The 21,735-nt window shown below is 40.7% G+C and overlaps 1 pseudogene; it reads right to left on the bottom strand.

The window, feature by feature from the left end:
* Nucleotides 1-16,288: 16,288 nt before the first annotated feature.
* On the bottom strand, nucleotides 16,289-17,570 carry LOC128097048 (glycoprotein-N-acetylgalactosamine 3-beta-galactosyltransferase 1-like; annotated as a pseudogene).
* Between the last annotated feature and the right edge of the window lie 4,165 nt (nucleotides 17,571-21,735).

The following is a 21,735-nucleotide window of genomic DNA, read 5'->3' as shown; positions in this document are numbered from 1 at the left end:
ACTCTCCTGCTCTTTTCCAAGCCATTGAACAATTGCTGTTTTCCAGGTATGTTTAGCAGAAATGTGGAAGATATTCCGGCATTTAGGAGTATGTTTTTCCCAACTGGAGCATGTGGGAAATGAAGTGTGACCAGGAGGGACAGAGAAGAGGAGTAGGTAATATGTGGCCTTCTGTAATGAACAGTTTGCTGAGCGTGAGCTGCTCATATCAACTAGCTGTTCCTGCGTAACAAACCACCCCTGACCTATTGTTTCTTTAGCTTGCAATATGTGAGACAGCAAACAAGTTTCTTCACAGTTGGACAGTCCTTATGCTTGTAGCTGGGCTCACTCATTGAAGTACTGTCAGCAGATAGCTACCCGCTTACTGGGTTAGCCTACAGGATTCGTAGAGATGGCTTTTCAGCTGGAGCAGAGGTGGGACAGCAGCGCATATTTCTGAAACTTCTGCAGCATAGTTCAGAGTCCTTTCCATGGTCCTCAGAGCAGCAGGAAGAATGTCCAATGCACATGCGTTTTTCATTCCTCTACTGAGTTCATATTTATCTCTAGCCCAGAATAAATCACAAATTTAGCTGACCTAGTTTCAGTCTATTGCTGTGATAACACACTCATACTAAAAGCAATCTAGGGAGAAAGAGTTTTATTTGACTTACACTTCCAGATTGCAGGCCATCATTGAAAGAACTCAGGGCGATAACCCAAGCAGGATCTTGAAGTAGAAACCAGAGAGGAATGCTGCTGAGTATCCAAATGCATGAGCCTATGGGGGGCATTCTCATTCACATTACTACACCCTATGTTACACACGAATACTCAAAAGACTTACCACAATAGTCTTTACTTCTTTATCATGTACTCATGACAAAAGCAATCACAAGTTCATAAGAATTCTGATGTTTTCCAGAATTTCCTATTCTATAGGTAGATTTTCCTGAAAATTAGAACTTAGTTTTGTTCCCTGGGAATGACTCACTAACCTGCTTCTTCAACTGTGCCCTAGAAGTCCTCCTGCTTCTTCTTCCACTTTTGACTGGATCTTAAGTAGACCAGTCTGGCTGTGAACTCAGTATAGGATCATTCTGACTCTATCTCATAATGAATAGAATTCAAGGTGGGCCCAGCTAGAAATAGTTTCTGAATCCATCACTCAGTTTGAGCTTGGCTCATCTAAATTGCCTCCATTCATGTGTCAATGTGCTGCTCAGCCAGACACTACTTTGGAAGCCAAGTAGTTGAGAGGTTAACTGAGTCATCACTGGGTTATGTAATTGTCAAGCAGTCAAGCCTTGGGGCAGCACACAGTGGGTCAGCAGGGGCCCCAAGAGAAATAATAAGGAAACTCCAATCCTCAAGCCCCTTAAAGTTTCTGCTGTATCACTTGTGTTGGTCTAAAAATCCCACTAGTTTGGATTTAAAAAGGATGAAGTTTCCTCTTCCGCCTGCCATTTCATTTCTTGTAATCTAATATTGCTCTTTCTTTCCACTTTTCTCTTTTGTTAGACACAGCCTCTCAAGAAACGGTGGGTTTCGTTGTTTTTGTTACTGATTTTAACATCCTTTTGGGAACTCTCTTGCTTGAGAGAGTGCTTCATTCCACCCTCCTGATTTGCTAGGGCTTGATGTGTAAGCTGAGTGCTAAATACTTTGTCTGACAGTTTTGAAGACATTTTCCCACTCTCTGTTTCCTACTGTGACCGTTGAGAACCTTTGTACGTAGTCTAGGTTTCCTATGTGTGAAAATGTGACAGCATCAGCTGTGATAAGCTCCTCTTCAATATGCTATGCATAACGAGGCCTCAGAATACACCAGCCACTTCTCATTATCATAACTACTAACCTCTCCGAAATACTCTCCTATAGATTGCAGAAAAGAAGACATAGTATTAGAGTTTTATTTTTGTCTTGCATTTTCTATGATTTTTTTACTCTTATAAAAACCTTGTTCTGGTATGTCTCTGTCACAGACTTAAGTCAAGCGTTGTAGCAAAGATGAGAGGCGTGCTTTCAGATCACAATCGGGGTGCTTGAAAGCTCCATTCGGTTAAGAGGATGCTTAATTGATTGTGCTGTGGATTTGTGAGGAGAGAGGGGGGCGCGGGGGATAAGGAAGGAAAAGTGAGGGAGAGGCAGGGAAAGGGGGGGGGACAAAGAGGGAGAGGAGGGAAAGGAGGAAGGAAGAAGGCTGGCAAGATGCTCACTGGGTAAAGGCCCATGCTTGCAAGACTGACAGCCTTACTTTAAGTTCTACACCCATCCAGGGGAAGGAGAAAACCAATGCTCACTAGTTGCCCTCTGACCTCTGCATGTGTGCCGTGGCATTCTTGTGGTCTCGACAATATACAGGTCCATTGAGTGTGCATACACACAAATAATTATAATAAGCTTTTAAAAACTTCAAGAAAGAAAGGAAAGGAAGACGGAGAGAAAGAGAGAAAGAAGTAAAATGAAGAACTGATATTACTGCACTGAGGAAAAAGTGAAGATTATGATAAATACTCATCTTAAACAGTCCACAGTAAGGAAAATCTCCACCACTGCTAATTCATGCTGAATTCTGGAGGATTAGAGTGGCTGATCTAATAAGAGATTTAAAAGTCCTTACTCTATTTGGTTCCTTAACTCTTCTTTTCTAAATTAATTCAGTGATTAAAAAAATGTTTCAAATGATGTAGCATCTTTTTATACAAATGTGAATATAAAATGTGAATAAAACTTAGATCAGGGCCTGAATTGGGACCACATTAGTGAATGAAGAGATTCTTCCTCTTGAGCAGTTTATACCAAGAGCAAATTCAAATTGGAATTCTTTACTTCTCTCCATGTGTCTTCAATCTGCCTGTGGTCTGTTGTCTGGGGTCTGTCTGGGGTCTGTTATGTGTATCTGCTGTCTCTCTGCTGTCTTCTGTTGTATGTTGTCTTTGCTCTGTATTTATTAAATATCACAGAAAACATGGTATGGTAACAGAATAAGGAATTTGATTTTACAGAAATCTATAATGAAGTTTTACAAGGGAAGAAATCACCTTACTGACCTAGAATAGAACTCAAAACTGTATGAGATGCTATCAACATGTTGTTTACAACATTTATGGTAGATATTTGGTTTTATTAGGGTTGATTTCAACCCATTGGCTGCTTTCAGCAAATGATTATAAAACACACACACACACACACACACACACACACACACACACACACACACACACATACACCCTTACACATTATTCTGGGTCAGAGGCCCAGAAGAGTACAGAGTTTAAGATTAAAGAACTTAAAGGGTAAGAGCTGGTTACATAAGAAGTCAAAAGTCAAAGGACAAAGATAGTAAGGATAGTAACGTTATCTTCTTAAAGGCTAGTTAAACAGTCTGAATACAGCAGGGAACCAGATCAAGTACCTAGTTTTAATGATCTCAAGGCACATTATTTACTTAGATGCAAGGTTTGGCAAAAGTTTGGTTTCTGAAGGTAAGAAGTATTTTTTTCAGAAAAAGCTGTTCTGACAAAGGTCCAGAGAGATGTCTCACCAGGTGAAGGCCCTTGCTGTCAAACCTGATGGCCTGAGTTTGTTCCCTGGGACCAACATAGTGGAAGGAGAGAACCTAATTCTTCTAAGTTTTCCTCTGACCTCACATGTATTCTATGGCATTCTTGGGTACATACACACCCAAACACTAATAATAATAACAAATTAAATTAAAAAATACTTTAAAAGAATGTTTAAATGTATCAATAGTCATACTGTTGGCTATCTGTCTTGATTTTGTATTGTATATTCATTGGATACCTTAAATTATAGGACCAGCTGTGATATTTCATCTTGGTTAGTATGGATTGAAATAATAAGCAAGTCCATCTGTCTTCTGAGCACGCTTTGATAGTTAATTTCAAATTCTCCTTCTGGCTGCTATCAGCTTTGGAAATATGTCTCCATTTAATTGTCCTGTGGCCTGGTCCAGGAGTTAAACCTCAGTGAGTCGACTTCCATGCTCAAACGTTTACTGTTTCAAGGATTGGTCACTATGAAAGATATAGTCGCCTACAACTAATTATGGTAAAGGACTAGTTACTGTGAGCACTAGCAGAGAAACACAAACGTTCTGTACTTCTATTCTCATTTGCTGCCCCTGTGTTAAGTCTCAGATACTTGATGGAATTCCATAATTAATGTGCTTATGTAGTGTGTGGCGAGACTTAAGGGCAGATAGTGGCTGAGGCCCAAATGCTTTCTCTCTCATCTAGGCCAAAGTTATAAGCATACAAATCGGACAGTCTGAGAAAGAAGGGGTAAATATGAGGATTATTGTAATGGGAAACTGAAGCACGACTAAAACAAAAATGTATTATGCTAAGGAAAAGAAGCAAGATGAATCAGAATCGTAAAATTAATACAAGGCTACAGTACAATGAGATTTTGTAAATTTCCTCCAAATTCTATCCAGTGCACTCATCAGCAGAGCCACATTTTCTATGGTGGAAACTCCATGCTAACTCCCTGTGGACTACCCCTTAATTAGGAATGTCACATATTTCAGAAATACACTTATTGAGCAAGAGGCCACTGTGCACTTGGTACAGGATCAGGCACTCAGGGAAAATGCAAACTCAGGTCTGTTTATGATTCTGGGGCAGTAGAGAGCTTTGGAAACTTGTGGAAGTCTGCTGTGTTCTGGATGTATTTGGATTTAAAGAGGAGGCAGATCCAGATGCCAGGTGAAGACCAGAGATAAAGTCTAAGAGATGTCTCTGCAGATGCTCTGAACATGGCACCCAGTTCCTTCACAAGGAGCAGTGTTTTCTGTGTTGAAGAGAGAAGATGTAGATGTGAGCATCACCATGACTTCTGCCTGTGCTACTTCTCTTCACTGAGGTCTGTAAAGAGGTCCAAGTGTTATAGAAATAACATGTCTTCCCAGCAATTGCTCACTCTGCACACCTAGAGGTGGAGGAACAATTCTTTTCTAAAGTGGATAGCTGGCTGTGGCTAATACCCCAATAAAAGTCAGCCTCGAATAAAAGATGCCAGTAACTTACATACACTGCAGACATATGCATTGGACATACACTGTCATCCTTAAATCTCTTTTAGGCACTGGCACCAGGTTACACTTTGACAATTAAAAAGAGATGGGAGACTGCAAGTCTGGCTACTGAGGCAGAAGGAAAATTTACACAGCAAAGATATTGCCAGAATTATTTCTTAAGGACAGCAGTGTTACTCTTTTCATACAGCTGTTACAAACAGTCACCATGCCTATCTGACAGAATTATGCTTTCCTCAAGAAGAGAACTGGGGTTTTATGGCAGTTCAGGCATTAACATTTATTGTGACCCTGTCCAGGTGGCCCCCTTAAGCTGACTGTTAGAAGCATGTTCTTTGTGGATGGGTCAAGTGGCTGGTGACTCATGGTAAACAAAGATTTACATCCTAGCATTGTAAATTACTTGCTTGTAAGAGGCCTGTTTATATTTGGTGGACAGTGCCCCCTTAGCTAAATTCTAATGAGTTAGTATCTCCTAAGCAAATCTATTAGTAAATCCTTGATAACATCAGTTCTATTACTTTAAGTTTCTTCTACACACAAAGACACATCTGTTCCCTGTAGAAGTAGGAGAAACAGAAATAAAGCAACAAAAAAAGATTTCAACTGACTTCACCAGAAAAGGAATTCATTGGTTCATAAAATGTAAATGTCCAAGGTTCTAATTCCCTGATACTTATTCAGTGAAGTCCCAGATATGGGGTCTCATTGTGTGAATTATAGCCCAGTTCGCTTCCTGTGCTCAGCAGTGTGTGGTATGAGGATCATGTACTGTGGTCTTAGTTTCTTTCCTTGTTGCTAGGATAACACACCCTGACAAAAGCAAGTCAAGGAACAAAGGGGTTAGTCAGCCATAGTTCAAAGGTACAGTTTATAATTGGACCCATTGGACCATTTTATGAAACATTTTTTTCTTTCAATTCTGGTTATTATTTAATCTTTTTTCTAATTCTCTAACTACTCCTTGGGCCTTTTCCAGGCCATAGCAAATCCAATTGCATTTTTCACTTTAATAATTCCTTCTGTACTTTAAAACTTGGTTTCATCTTTTGATCACTTGTCTTGATTCCTCATTGGAGAAGCCCAGTGAGGGTCACATCATTTCATCATTGTCAAAACTCAACACCTCCCCACACACATACCAGGACTGTACCTTCTGACTCTGCACTGTGCCTCAGGAATTCAGGGGGCCAGGCTTTTGGCTCACTGTTAGAGAGAGCAGGAGGAGTACCAGGATGAGGGAACAATGGGCCCAAAGGAGCTTTTGAATCCTTAAAGGGTGCTGGAAGAGCAGGTTAGTACAATCAAGAGATGCAGGAAAATGAATGTACAGAAGGCCAAGGGATTAGCAAGAGGCAGGAAGATGGGCTAATTCAGTCAGTGGTTTTCTAGATATCATTGCTGACTAATGCCAGGCTTTGTTCTCTGAGGTGGCACACAATGGAGCACATTCCTATGTAAGAATTTCCTCCCTTTCTCACTTCTGTTTGTCTCTCTTTGTCCTATTCTCCCTGGCCAGTAAAGAGTGAGAATGTAGCCTTACTTCATAAAACACATGGCTAAACAAAACTTAACTCCAAATAAATCAAGGACCTCAACATAATGCCACATACTCTGAATCTGATAGAAGAGGAAGTGTGGAATAGTCTGAAACTCATTGGCACAGGAAAGGACTTCCCGAAAGAGAAAACAATAGTACAGGCACTAAAAACAACAAATAATAGATGAGACCTTATAAAACTGTGAAGTTTCTAGATGGTAAAAGACACCATCATCTGGACAAAGCAACAAGCTACAGAATGGAGAAAGGTCTTTTCCAGTTATACATCTGATAGAGGGCTAATATCAGTCATGTATAAAGAACTAATTGAAGATAGTTGTTTGGCTCGAACTGTTTGGGGGCACCCAGGCAGGGGGATTGGGATCTGTCCCTGGTGCGTGGGTAGGCTTCTGGGAATCCGGTGCCTGTGGTGTGACACCTTGCACAACCTTGGTGCAGTGGGAAGAGGCTTGGACCTGCCTAGGCTCAGTGAGCTGGGCTCTGCTGACTCCCCATGGGAGACCTCGATTTGGTGGATGTGAGGATGCGGGGTGGCTTAGGAAAGAGGGCTGGGGGTAGGAGGAGGGAGGAGGGGGTGTCTGTGGATAGCATGAGGAGTGAGTAGAAAATTTCTTAATAAAGAAAAATAAAATAAAATAAAAAAATCAAACAAACAAAAACCCTAGACAGCAAAAAACAAAACAAAACAAAAATAACCCTATTAAAAATGGGATATAGGAGCCACTATCAAAATCAGTGTGGTGATTTCTCAGGAATATGGGAATCAGTCTACCCCAAGATCCAGCTATACCACTCTTGAGCATGTACCCAAAGATGTTGCATCCTAACTAAAAAAGAGACATTTACTGGACCATGTTCATTGCTGCTTTATTTACAATAGGTAGGGACTGGAAACAACCTAGACATTACTCAGAAAAATGGATAAAGAAAATATGGTATACACAATGGTGTATCACTCAGCCATTAAAAATAATAAAATCATGAAGTTCTCAGGTAGAAAATATGCCTAAGTGGGGTATCCTAGATCAGAAAGAAAATATGGTATGTATTCACTTATATGTGGATATTAGCTTTTAAGTCAATGATAAGCAAACTACAATCCAAAGGAGCATAAAGTTTAAGTATGGAGTAAGGGACCAGGGAGTACAGTCATATCTCATTAGGAAAGGGAAATAGAATAGATAGATATTGATGGATGAGGGACTGGAATGGGAGGATCAAGTGGGGGGAAAGAGGGTAGAGGAGAATGAGGGATGGAATATGGGGAGAGACAGCTAAAAGTAAGGGCCATTTGAGGAGTAGTATGGAAACCTAATATCGTAGAAGCTTCCTAAAATATATACATATATGATGGAGATCTAAATGAAATTGTCAAGTAATGGGGGAGACAGAGTCCCAACTGAAAATCTGTTGTCATCAAATGAAGCTTCCAGTATTGGGATTGGATTGTATCTAATTAAGTTGTTGACCAAACTGGTCCTATGGGAATCTCCGAACAATTGAGACTATTGCCAAGACTATAGGTTGTTCTGAGAACAAGACTCCATTGATGAAGACAGCGCCTACACAACTCATTAAACATGGAGAAGTTGAGCTGGTGCCTACAGAGAGCCTTCATCCCTGTCTTCTATCATCTTTAGTACCTGAAGGTACTCTGCATGCTACCAAAAGAGAAATGTAAACACAGACCCAGTCACAAACCCTTTGATCTACAATAGTGCTCCATTTGCAATATATGCTAGGGAAATGATGGCACAAAACTTGTAGAGTAATCTGAATTGACTTAAGGCACTATGAGATGGAACCCATGCCCAAAGCAAGAGCCTGAGGCTAGATAGCACCGGGATCTAGAGTAATACAAATACTACTGTTCTTAAGAGAAAAAAATTCTAGCAATGGAATGACTACTAATGGCATTCTGCTATATTCATGGGTCAGTACCTTGCTCAGCCATCATCAGAGAAGCTTCCTTCTGTAGCAGATAGGAACAAACACAGAGACCTACAACCAGATATTACGCAGAGAATGAGAGGCTTTGGAACACTCAGCCTCATTTAGATGTCTGTATCAAATTCCTCTCCTCAGGGATCAGGGCACTCCATGGAAGAGGAGGCAAGAAGAGTGTAAGATGGAGAACATCAAGAAAATAAGGTCCTCTAAATCAACATGATCAAAGCTCATATGAACTGTCAGAGACTGGGGCAGCATGCTCAGACCTGCACAGATCTATACCAGGTCCTCTGTGTTTATTTTATGGCTTCCAATTAATTTAGTGTTTTTATGGGATTCCTGAGTGTGAGAATTCTTGTGGGTCTCTGATTTTTGTGCCTTTTCTTGGGCTCTTTTCCTTCTGTTGGTTTCTCTTACTCAACTCCAGTGTCTTAGTTTATATTACATTACATGAATTATTGTATGATATTACATTCCCTTAGTAGCCTATTTGTTTCCTAATGAGAGACAGAAAGGGAATGGATTCAAATGGGAGGGGAGGTGGAGAGAAACTGGGAGGAATAGAGGTAAGTGTAACCATAATCAAGGTATATTATGTCAGAAAAACATCCATTTTCAATAAAAGGGGGGAAATGTGGTACAGAACTAAACAGAGAGTTCTCAAAAGGTGAAACATAAATATTTAAATAAATGTTCAACATTCTTAGTCAAATGGGAAATGCAAATCAAATCTACTTTCAGATTTTACTTTATACCAGTTAGAATGGCCAAGATCAATAAAAACAAATGAGAGCTCATGCTGGTGATGTTGTAGAGTAAGGGGGATGTTCATCCATTGCTTGTAGGAGTTTAAACCTATAGAGCCAGCATGGAAATCAATGTGTAAGTTCTTCAGGAAGATGGTAATACATCTAAAGATTCAGCTATATCACTCTTGGGAATATAGATAGATAGATAGATAGATAGATAGATAGATAGATAGATAGATAGATATAGACAGAGATATCCAAAGGATGTTTCATCCTATCACAGAGATGCTTGCTCAACCATGATCAGTGCTCTTCTTATCATAATAGCCAAAAACTGAAAACAGACTAGATGTCCATCCACAGACAAACAGTTAATGAAAATGTGGTACATTTACACAATTGAATATTATGTAGCTGAAACAAACAAACATGAAATTTTCACATAAATGGGTGGATTTAAAAAATTCATTCCTGGTGAAATAACACAGAATGTAAAAGAAAAATATAGTAAATATTCTTGTGTGTGTGTATGTTACCTTTTAAATATTGGATAGGCATATACAATCCATATAACCACAGAGGTTACATATAGAGAAAGGGACTAGAGGAAGAAGGGACAATCTCCCAAAGAATGGAAAATAGAACATACAGTTCTGGAGAGACTGAGCATGTGTGTGTATGGGCGGGGGGACTGGAATGGAAGGATTAAATGAAGAGGGGTGAAGAGGGTATAAGGGAAGAACTGTGAGAAAGGACAGATAACACTAGGGGCCACTTGAGGAGTCATACAGAAACTTACTACAGTAGAAGCTTCTTTAAATATACATATATGAAAGAAATATAAACGGAATTACCAAATGGAGGAGACAAAGCCCCAGTAAGATGTGTATTACCACCAAGTGAAACTCCAGTGCTGGGAATGGTTTATATCTGACTGAGTTGTTGGCCAAATCCACTGAAACTCCAAACAACTCAGGAGATTGCCAAGGCCATTGGTTGGTCTCCACAAACTGATGGCAAGGCACTTTTGATGAAGACAACACCTACATGTCTCAATGAACACAGAAAAGTCACGCTAGTGCTAACTAGAGTGTTTACCCCTGCTGGCTAGTGTCTGTGGGACTAGAAGTACTCTGCACACTACCAGAGGAGAAAGAGAAACACCAAAGCAGCTACAGACTTGTCAGTCTACAGTGGTGACCTTCCTGCATGACGTGCTGGTGCAAAAGTGTCACAAAAGTTGAACCACTTTGATCTGATTGGAGGCCTGCTCAACGAGATGGAACCCATGCCTGATGCTGCTCAGGTGCTAAAGAACCTGAGACTAGACAGGTCATGGACGTAGTAGAAAACCAAATACTACTGTTTTGCTAAAGCAGGGTTCTCAACATGTAGGTCACAACTGTGGGAGGCCAGCTCCCACTTTTTCTCACTTTTTCCCAGGGTATTCTTGAGGAGAAAGGGATAAGAAATATTAGATAAAAATATAGTGGGGAGGGAAACAGACAGAAACACAGGATAGCTTCAGGAGGGCCTGGATCAATATACACCAGCCTCTTCTGTCTCTTCAAAAGGGCATTTTACAGGAATGCCAAGGGGTGGGGCAAAAGACTTCCCCCCAGCACAGCCAAATGAAGACCCTTCCAGACACCTGGAAACCACACACATGGTCAAATCATCCCTTAATGCAGCCCTTCTGGGTAAAACAAGCTCAGATCTCACTAGGAAACCTCTGTGGGTCCCCCCATACAACCCCTTTCAGGGTTGAATGACCCTTTCACAGGGGTCACATATCAGCTATCCTGCATATCAGATATTTATACTATGATTCATAACAGTAACCAAATTACAGTTATGAAGTAACAACAAAAGTAATTTTATAGTTGGGTGTCACTACAACATAAGGAATTATATTAAAAGGGTCTCAGAATCAGGAAAGTTGAGAACCACTGTGCTAAATGAACATAGCAATCCAATGATTCCTAATTCTACTATATCCATAGCTCAGTATCTTGCTCACCCATCATCAGAGGAGCTCCGTCATGCAGGAGCTAGGACCTAATACAGAGACCCACAACTGGATGATATACTGAGAGTGAGATTCCTTGGAACACTCAGTTCTAAATAGGATGTCTTCATCAAATCCCTTCCCTCAAGGATTGGCAAACTCTGTGGGAGAGGAGGCAGAAAGATTGCAAGACCCAGTGAAGATGGAAGACACCAAAGAAACAAGGCCGTCCAGACACAATAGGGCTGATGTACATGTGAACTAAGAGAGGCTGTGGCACAATGCGCATATGCACAAGGCCGGCCCATATTAGAACCAGGTGGGGTCCCAGTGCTGAGAGGGGAAGTGGACAGGAGCCCCCATCCCTAACCCAGAAGCTATTTCCAAGTGTCATCCACCTACAAAGGAAAAGCATTGCTTTTTCTCCAGTGGAGTCTCACTAGGTCTACAAGCCATGTTTAGGGTAGGCCCTGTGCTCAGCAGTAGATAGCCAAGACAAAATGAACTCAATGGCATTTCTTGAGGTTGTTTTTTTTTTTTTTTTCCTCTCATAATGCTTTGTTGATTTTTTATTTCCCTTACTGGCCTTTCACTTATATATTATAGCTTCCAATTTTGTGTTCTTATGGGTTTTTCATGTGTCTGTCTGTGCATGTCTCTGTGTATATATGTTTCTGGAGTTTTGTCTTTTCTTTTTTTCTGGTGTGTGTGTGTGTGTGTGTGTGTGTGTGTGTGTGTGTGTGTGTGTGTGTGTTGCTTTTGTTGAAATTTTTATTTAGCTGTTTGCTTTCTTTTTTTCTTTTATCTTCTCTCATACAATATATCCTAACCACAGTCTCCCCTCTCTCCATTCATCCTAGTTCTTCCCCCTACCTCCCCCAACTTCTCCTACCTCCCCCAACCTCTGCTCCATATATTCCTCCAAGCCCCCCCCACCTCCCATCTCCCCAAGATCTACTCCTCCTTTGTTTCCCTTCAGAAAAGAGCAGGCCTCCCAGTGATATCAACCAAGCATGACATAACAAGATGCAATAAGACATGGCACAAACCCTCATATCGGGGCTGAATGAAGTCACCCAGTAGAAGAAAAAGGGTCCCATGAGCAGGCAAAATGGTCAGAGACACACCCACCCCACTGTTAGGACTCCCACACAAAACCCCAAGCTAATCAACCACAGCATGTATGCAGAGGACCTAGCACAGATCCTTGCAGGCTCTGTGGTCGCCCCTAATGTTTGGCTGGGGGGGGGGGGCTCTCTGTATCTGGTCCCATCAGCTACTAGAGGAAGCCTCTTTGATGATGATTGATCTAGACATGTATCTCTGAATACAGCAGAATAACATCAGGAATTATTTCATTGACTTTTTTGGGTTTTTTTGTTTGTTTGCTGATTTGTTCTTGTTTGTTTGTTTGTTTGTTTGTGTCAATTGTGTTTGGTTCTACTCTAGGTCTCTGAGCCATCTAGCTTCTAGTTCCTGGCCATCCAGGCCGTGTTGGACATGGGCTCCCTCTTGTGGCTTGGGCCTCAAGTTAAACCAGTCATCAGTTGACCACTCCTACAAGCTCTGAGCCACCATTGCCCCAGCCATCTTGCAGGCAGGACAGGTGTGGCTTGAAGGTTTTGTGGCTAGGTTGGTATTTTTTTTTTTCTAAAGATAGAGACAGCATTGAGTTGGATAGGTGGGAAGGTGGGGAGACTCTTGGAGGAGATGAGGGAGGGGAAATCATGGCCAGAAAAGATAATATGGAAATTTTTTCATAAAAAAAGAAAGAAGAAAGACAGATGACTAAGACACAGGACCACCTTTTTCTGCTCATCATACATTTTTGATACCCCTTAGTTTTCTTAAGTCATCTCTCTTCTCATAACACACATTTCCCTGACAACCATTATCCACTGTCTGCGTTTCAAATACCTGTTGTAATCTGGTTATGGTTAGAACTCTGGCTCCAACCAGCCTGCTCCTAGATTCAGATACACAGATCCCGATTTTACTATGCTTCAGCACTGGAAAACCTCACATGTATGTGCAAATCAAAATGTCCCAAATGTATGTACAGGTCAAATACTTCCCTCCTTCTTTCTTAGTAACTGGCCCCATCGTGCTGGCTACTTTCAAGTCAACTTGGCACAAGCTAGAATATTTTGAGAGGAGGGAACCTCAGTTGAGAAAATGCTTCTATAAGACTGGACTGAAGGCAAGCCTGTAAGGCATTTTTCTCAATCAGTGATTGATTAGGAGGGCCAAGATCATTATGGATGGTGCCATTCCTGGGCTAGGGGTCTTAGGCACTATAAGAAAACAGACTGAGCAATCCATGAGGAGTAAGCCAGTAAGCAGCATTTTTCCTCTGCATCATCCCCTGACTCCAGGTTCCTGTTCTGACTTTCCTCTGTGGTGGCCTGCAAGTGTAAATAAAATAAGTCCTTTCCTCCCCAACTTGCTTTTGGACATGGTGCTTCATCACAGCAATAGAACCCCTAAGACAGCCGCCATGCTCCAGTTGCCCATGCCAGGAACCCAAAAATTGCTCTTCCCCTCGCTCTCTGTCACTTGTCACTCTGCACATCCATTCTCCTCCCCATGCTTGACAAACACACCTTGGCCTCATCAATTGCATTCCTCCTTCACTGACGCAACCTCACAAGCCATAATCCTCTGCATTTCTCAGCCTTTCTGCTCAGGATAGTGCTTGTGAAATAGCAATCTCAAATGCTTGAAAATATTCAAGTAAATGTTCAATGTTATGGGATGTATAATCATGTCATCTGCCACACCTATAATTTCAGATTCATGTCTTACTTCTCCTCAGTCAGCAGACTTAGGCTCCAGCCCCATTAGTATTTTATTTGGATGGTGTAGCTTATGTTCTCTGTGCCCCTTGAGTCTTCATATAAGCTGTTTCTTCTGTTTGAACTAGTCTCCCTTTAGTTTACTGCTCATCCTGATTTCTGGATATCACTTCCTCAAGGACCCCTCCCCAACCTTTCTTCCAGAACAGACCAAGGCTACCCCTAAGCCTCCAGGACCACTGCTCCCATCATAAGAGAGCATTTGACAAAGAGCCTTTTTATCGTCCTTTCTATTTCACTTAGGGGTTGACCTGTGTACCATTCTGGTAACTGCTTGCCTCAGAACTGGCTTCCATAATTTGCTCTAAAATATATCTGATGTATCAATATACTTAATATGTGTTTCTGACTGAACATTGTATCAAGTTCAGAATACCCAATTTTCTTTTCCAAGAATTTCAGAAAAGAATGATGTATGCCATCTTGCCTTTATCCTTTCTTTCAGCAGTATTCCTTATATCCTTATATGGGCAGATGTTATAATGAGTTTTAAGACAGTGAAGCTTTAGTTCGATTCTATCATGGGATGCTTGTAAGAAATATTACCATATAGATGTGAGTGAAATTGTTGTTATGTATTTGGGTTGGTTGTACTCTCTTTTACAATTGTATTTTACTGAAATAGAGATTAAAAACAGCCTTGGAAAAATGGTTTCACTACATATAAATGATCTACAACACTCATTGCTGGCCAGGATCTATCACTCACGCACAGAGTTTGGACATACCTCACATATTTATGTCTACATTTTGACCGAAGTGTCTCTTATGATTTCTGTGTGTGTGTGTGTGTGTGTGTGTGTGTGTGTGTGTGTGTTTCATATAGCATTTAGAAATATTTTAGCATGGTAAGTATTTTATAGCATATTTTAAATTTGTTGCTTTAAAACAGCCAAAGAATTCTCTTATTTTCCAGTAAGTAGACAGGTCACAAGACTCTTCAAAATTTTGTAATAATAGTACACATTTCAAAGTGAACACATCTCAACATGTACTGTGTCACAAGCACTATTTAGCTTGTGGGTAAATTTCCCGATAGTAATATAGTGATACATGTATTTTTGTCAAAAATCCTGCATTCAAATGATTTTTCTGGTTTAACTGGTAGCTTCTGTTGATACTGAAAAGGAGGGATTTTAAATTGGTTCAAACAATTCATGAAAGACACAAGTAAGTTCCCACCTGCCTGAAGGATGAAAGTGGAGTTACGGTTATATTCACGGTTTTTATCTAATCATGTGGTCATAGCTACACAGCAAACGAGTGACCAAGCAAAACAAGCCTGAGGAAATTGACAATAGCATTGATGTAAGAAAAGTATTAAATATTACTAACCTAAGAAACAGCATTGGATTTTCTTATTGACTATTCAAAGCTAACAATCGACAAATTTAAGAGAAAATGTTTTTAAATACACCGTGCTAGAAAACTATTATGTACTGAATAAGTATGGATGGTGCAGAGTGGCATTCAAGAGATGTTTCACAGAGAAAGAGAATGTAATGAATATAGCTTACCATGGCAGAAATTAAACATGAATTAGATCTGAGTATATGACACAGTCAAGACCTACAATAACATCACAGTATAACTTATTTAGGACAGTTACTATTCTAATTCTGGAAGAAATTCTGTCACTGATAAATTATAAATAAGAAATTTTCATTAGACAAAAATGTTGGGGGGAGGCGGGGGGAGGGGGAGGTTAGTTTATTTATGTCGTACAGCACTCTAACTCATGAGTAGAGAATAAAAGACAATGTTAAAACTCCTTTTAGTGTCCAGTCAGATCTGTATAGTATCATGAGCATTTCATTAACTTGGTCCAGTAGAGTTTTAAGTTTGCTTGATGAGTGTAGTCAGAAACAGGTACAAAATCCCTCTTCTATCTGACTAGTGTGTTTAAATTATTATTGGATATATATGTATAAACGAGGAACTTGAATACAGCTTGAAGCTGCTGCTATAGCCTCAGTTTATATTCAGGAACTTGGTTGTTGTTTTTTTTAATACAGTGTTCACTTACTCACTTAGAAAGGCTTGCTCAGCCAAGTGTTCCTTTTTCACACAAGGTCCACCACTCCACCTTCACTCTTGCATACATCTCAAGCATTTCCTGGGTTAATCTTTTACGTCTTCCTTTTGCCTTGCTTTGTTTCTTTTCTTTAGTAGATTTTCAGGTAAGGTAGGCTGATATCTGTATGCATAACCATATGGTCGGAGATGATAAACTAGATATTCCAGCTCATATATGGCTCTAGCATTTGCATAGTGAAAAGAAACTGCAAAATCAGAACAGCAGTTGGGTCCATATATGGGAGGGTAATAATTATATTCATGCAACCAAAAGGATTGGTATTGCAAACCTGGAATCAAGTGATTTTCTGGCAAAAAGGGATGGAAAGTTTCTTTCCCAGTGGGGTCTCTGGAGTCACCTGGCTTCATTTTGACTGCTTGTAAGCACTGTCCCATAATGACATCTTCAAAGGAGATAGAAGTGTCACACCTATTCTCTTTTATCCCATTCACCATTCTCCTCAAGGCTTCTTTGCTCAGGACATAGCCTGCACCCTCACTCATGTAGCCCTGATCTACATAGGGCTTGAATCTTCTCCCAAAATACATGGGTTGCTCCGGCCATGTTTTGCCAGAAGCCATCTCAGGTTGTCTACTATAACATACGTGTCATCGTCTGCTTTCATGAACCAATCTGCATCTTCTAGGTGGCGGCCATGAACATACAAAAAGGCCTTTAAGGTTTTCAGGGACAACTGATCTCTGCCCTCTTCAGTGTTTAATCCAACAGCAGGGAAGTTTGTGTTGTCTTCTGAGCCATAAACAGTGCTATGTTACAACGCTGGGCCCATGTGGCTCTAACGTGTTTGGCTCTTACCTGCAGATTTTGTGGTCTTGTCATTATCCAGCAAAGAATCTTCACCTTCTGGTAGAGTTTTGCAGCCATGTCTGTGTCTTCATACTTATGTCCAGTATCCATTTTCGATGTCACCAATCTTTTTTGACCATTCTCTCTGATATCATTTGAAGGATTCTGAATGGAATAATTAGGAGCCATAGGGTCACTGTCACTCTGTTCGTCCAACAAAATAGCAAATAGCTGAGGACATAAAAGAAATCCGATGATTGATCCGCAGAGGAAGGCTAACCAATGCACCCATGAGTTTGAGGACATTTAGGAGGTGAGTTCTGCCAACTGAGGCAGTTGTCTGCTGCTGGTCCTGGGGGTCACCTATGTGAGGACTGCAGCAGTTCTCTAGGCTGTCTTCAGCTAAGTGGACTTTGTGCAGGTGAGTGCAGTTCTGCAGGAATGTGCATGGGGAGGGGGGCAGTGGCACAGGCAATGCCTGAAGCTACAGTAGCTAAGGATCGAGTCTTTCTTCCCAGCTCCATTCTCATGTCCTGCCCCCATCCAGAGCTTTAATGGCCCATTGTGTGTGCACCTGTGGGATTCTGTGTCCCTTCCTGTGAACCTGTACTATATTTCCATCCCATTTGCTGCTCAGGAGCAACTGTGAGGACTCTGAAGTTTATCATCTGTTGAGTCAAAGCTATTGTTGGCAGTTTTGTGGGTTATTAAAATGGAATATAGCTTATGAAATTGAAGTTTCCAAAGCAACTAACGTTGAAAAGGGATGTCTGGGGGTTGGAGAGATGACTTAGTGGTTAAGAGTACTGGCTTCTCTTCCAGAGTACCTAGGTTTGATTCCCAGCACCCTCATGGTGGCTCACAGCCAGCTATAAATCCAGTCCCAGGGGTCTCATATGTTCTGGGATCTCACATGTTCTCCTGGCTTCACCCAGCACCAGGCACTATGTGGTGCACAGATAACATGTAGGCAAAACACCCATACACATACAAAATTTAAAAGATGGATGTCTGATAAAAATTTATATTACAATGGAGTTTAATAAACATTGAATATGTAAATTAACTTTGCCTTTCAATTTTATATTCAAGAAAAAATACTGTTAAAGGTTTAAAATAAAGACATTTCTGTGTGGAAACAGATTATCTTGTAACTGATTTTTTTCTTTATTATGACCATTGTATTAAGTCTTTGAAAATCATTTCTAGGACTAAAGCTATTTAAATGTGTGAGTTGAGTTGATTTTGGGGGTGGGAGGAGAATAATGAATGTTAGATAAGGTATTTTCTTAAAAGTGGTTTTTGTTATGTAGACTCATCATGGGTATTACTGTCTTGCACTAAGGAGACAAAGCCCAGTGTTTATGTTTTTCAAGGCAGTGCAGGGAAAGAGAGCTCCATCCATACACCAAGACAGATGTGAACACAACAGGCAAACATGAGAAGGATTAGCCATGCAAACAAATGAAACAGCCAGCACTTCTGTCTAAAAAGAAAAGGAAAAGAAAAAACACTCGTTTTTAGGTTAGCAGACAAAGTATTGGGTTTCATAGTGTGTTGATATGGTCTCATTAGTTCACCTTCCCCAGCGCCTTCATTGGTGCCCTGCACTCTTTCAGCTGGTTCTCTTTCTTTCCCCAGTTAGTACCCCTCCTGCTTTATAAATACATGTATCCAGCTGGGCAGTGGTGGCACATGCCTTTAGTCCCAGCACTCGGAGAAGCAGAGCCAGGTGGATCTCTGTTAGTTCAAGGCCAGCCTGGTCTACCGAGTGAGATCCAGGACAGGCACCAAAACTACACAGAGAAACCCTTTCTTGAAAAAAACAAAAGAAAGAAAGAAAGAGAGAGAGAGAGAGAGAGAGAGAGAGAGAGAGAGAGAGAGAGAGAGAGAGAATAGAAAGAAAATACATGTATCCAGATTGCTCTCTATTTACCACATCTCTGAAGATATTTTTCTTACTTCTCAAAACTCTCTTTCAAGTTTTGTGACCTCCCAACACCTCCATACAAATGTATACATATAGAAACACACATAGAATTTTAGACCTTGGTGATACACGTAACAGAGAACATAGTATTTGTCTTTCCGAGTCTGACTTACTTTGCTTACATAGGGTTTTCTAGTTGTATCCATTTCCCTGTGAATGCCATGATTTCATTTTTCTTTATGGCTACATAAAATTTCACTGCGTGTAGAAAATACATTTTCTTTATACATTCATCTGCTGATAGACATCTAGGCTGGTTTCATTTTCAGGATATTGTGAGTAGTGCAGCTGTAAGCATGGATGAGCCAGCATTTCTGTGGTGTTGACTTAAGTATCTAAGAGTAGTATAGCTGGATCACAAGATAACTCTGATCATATTCTCACAGTGGCACACAGTTTAGAGTCCTACTGTGAATACAGGTCCCTCTTTCCATACATCTTCACCAGTATTTTTCCTCACTTGTTTTCTTGATGATAGCCATTATGATTGCAGTAATCTGGAATATCAAAGCAGTTTAATTTGAATTCCATGATGCCCAAGCAAATCTTAGTCAGCTGCTCTGTACCCCCATGCCAGGTGGTATGAATGATACAGAACAAACTCCTTGAAACTCACACCATCTCCTAAAACACTATTTTTTTTAATTCTCTCATACAGTATATCCTTAACCACAGTTTCCTCTCCCTTCATTCCTCCAAGTTCTCTTTACTACATCCCCTTTCCCCCAGATCCACTCCTCAATTCCCCTTCAGGAAAGAGTAGGCCTCCCGAGGATATCAACCAAACACACCGTAACAAGTTGCAATGAGACTAGCCACAAACCTTCATACCAAAGCTGGACAAGGCAACTCAATAGGAAAAATAAGAGTCCCAAGAATAGGCAAAAGAGTCAGAGACACCCCCACTCCCACTGTTAGGAGTCCCACAGGAACACCAAGCTAACAGCCATAACATATATGTAGAGAACCTAACTCAGACTCAAAAAGGCTCCTTTCTGTTGATTCAGTCTGAGCTCTGCCTCTTGTTTGGTTGAGGGTCTCTGCATCTGTTTCCACCATTTGCTGAATGAAGCTTCTCTGATGAAGACTGGGCTAGGCTCAGATCTATTGGTTCCTGACCATCCAGGGAGTGTCCGGCATGGGCTCCCTCTTCTGCTTCGGTAGCCAAGAACCACAGACAAAATAGCTGAGAGACCTAGAGCAATAATGTATGAGAAAACAATGAAAGTTAAAAAAAAATAAGATAAATAAAAAGTGCAAAAAAAAGTAATAATAAAATGACTCCTTATGATATTCTGCTATATGAATAGGTCAGTACCTCATTTAGTCCTTATCAAAGAAGATTCCTTCTGTAGCAAATGACAACATATACAGAGACCTGCAGCTAGACATTATGCTAAGAGAGAGAGAGAGACCTTGGAACACCCAGCTCTAAATGGGATGTCTCCATTAAATCCCTTCCCTCAAAGCTCAGGGAACTCCACGGAAGAGGAGGCAGAAAGAGTATAAGAGTCAGAGGGACCTTTAATCCCAGCACTCGGGAGGCAGAGCCAGGCGGATCTCTGTGAGTTCGAGGCCAGCCTGGGCTACCAAGTGAGTTCCAGGAGAGGCGCAAAGCTACACAGAGAAACCCTGTCTCGAAAAACCAAAAAAAAAAAAAAAAGAGTCAGAGGGAATGGAGGACATCAGGAAAACAAGGCCCTCTAAATTAACTGAGCAAAGCTCATATGAACTCACAGAGACTAAAGCAGCATGCACAGGGCCTGCATGGCTCTGCATCAGGCATATTATCGCTTTCAGTTTAGTTATTGGGGGAAGGAGGGAGTCCTGCATGTTTGAATGAGTGGGTGTATGATTCTTATACCTTCTCTTGGGTTCTTTTCCTTCTGTTAGTTTGCCTTGTCCAACTTTAATGTGAAGGTTTTTGTTTTATCGTATTATATTTTATTTTATGTTTTGTTGTTATCTCTTAGAAACCTATTCTTTTCTAATGAGGAACAGAAAGGGAGTGGATCCGGATGTGATGGGAAGCGGGGCAGAATTGGGAGGAGCAGAGGGAAGAGACTGTAGTCAGGATATGTTGTATGAAAAAAAAAATCTATTTTTACTAAAAGAAGGGAAAGACTTTGGTATATAGGCAGATGATACTTGGATAATCAAAAAGATGTGTTAACCCTGATATATTCCTTCTATAACAGTACCATTTTGAAGAGTTTGGCTGTAGCTAAGCTTCCTTAAAAACAACCCAAATAGTATTATTGAAGCATCAACAAACCAGATGGACTCCTTTACTAGAATGATGTGCTTTCAATTCTTTTTCAAGCATTAGGAGGAGAAGGAATGAAAGTCTGACATTTCTATCAGTCGTGGTCCCCAGAGAAAGGAGGCAACATCTTCAAACAGGAATTTCAAGTAGAATTTTCTTTGCAAAGAGGATAATTAACAGAGTCACTCCGGGCAAACACAAGGGACAGTCCAGCATAATTGAGCTGTCCCCCGCCCCACTTTACCTGAACAGTGACATCTCATATGTTACTCATATGTTAGCATAAGTACTCATAGAATGCCTCCTCTGCAGGTGCTGGCAGGATTAAATTTGCCTTACTTCCTTTCCAGAAGATGAACTATTGACCCAACAGTTAAAAAACAGGATAAAGAAGTATTCTGTGTACCATGCCTTTTTCCAGACCATTT

Source organism: Peromyscus californicus, unplaced genomic scaffold (assembly GCF_007827085.1).
Source record: "Peromyscus californicus insignis strain IS unplaced genomic scaffold, ASM782708v3 Scaffold_5__1_contigs__length_169319896, whole genome shotgun sequence".
In the NCBI taxonomy this organism is placed as follows: Eukaryota; Metazoa; Chordata; class Mammalia; order Rodentia; family Cricetidae; genus Peromyscus; species Peromyscus californicus.
This window is presented reverse-complemented; position numbering and strand designations above follow the sequence as displayed.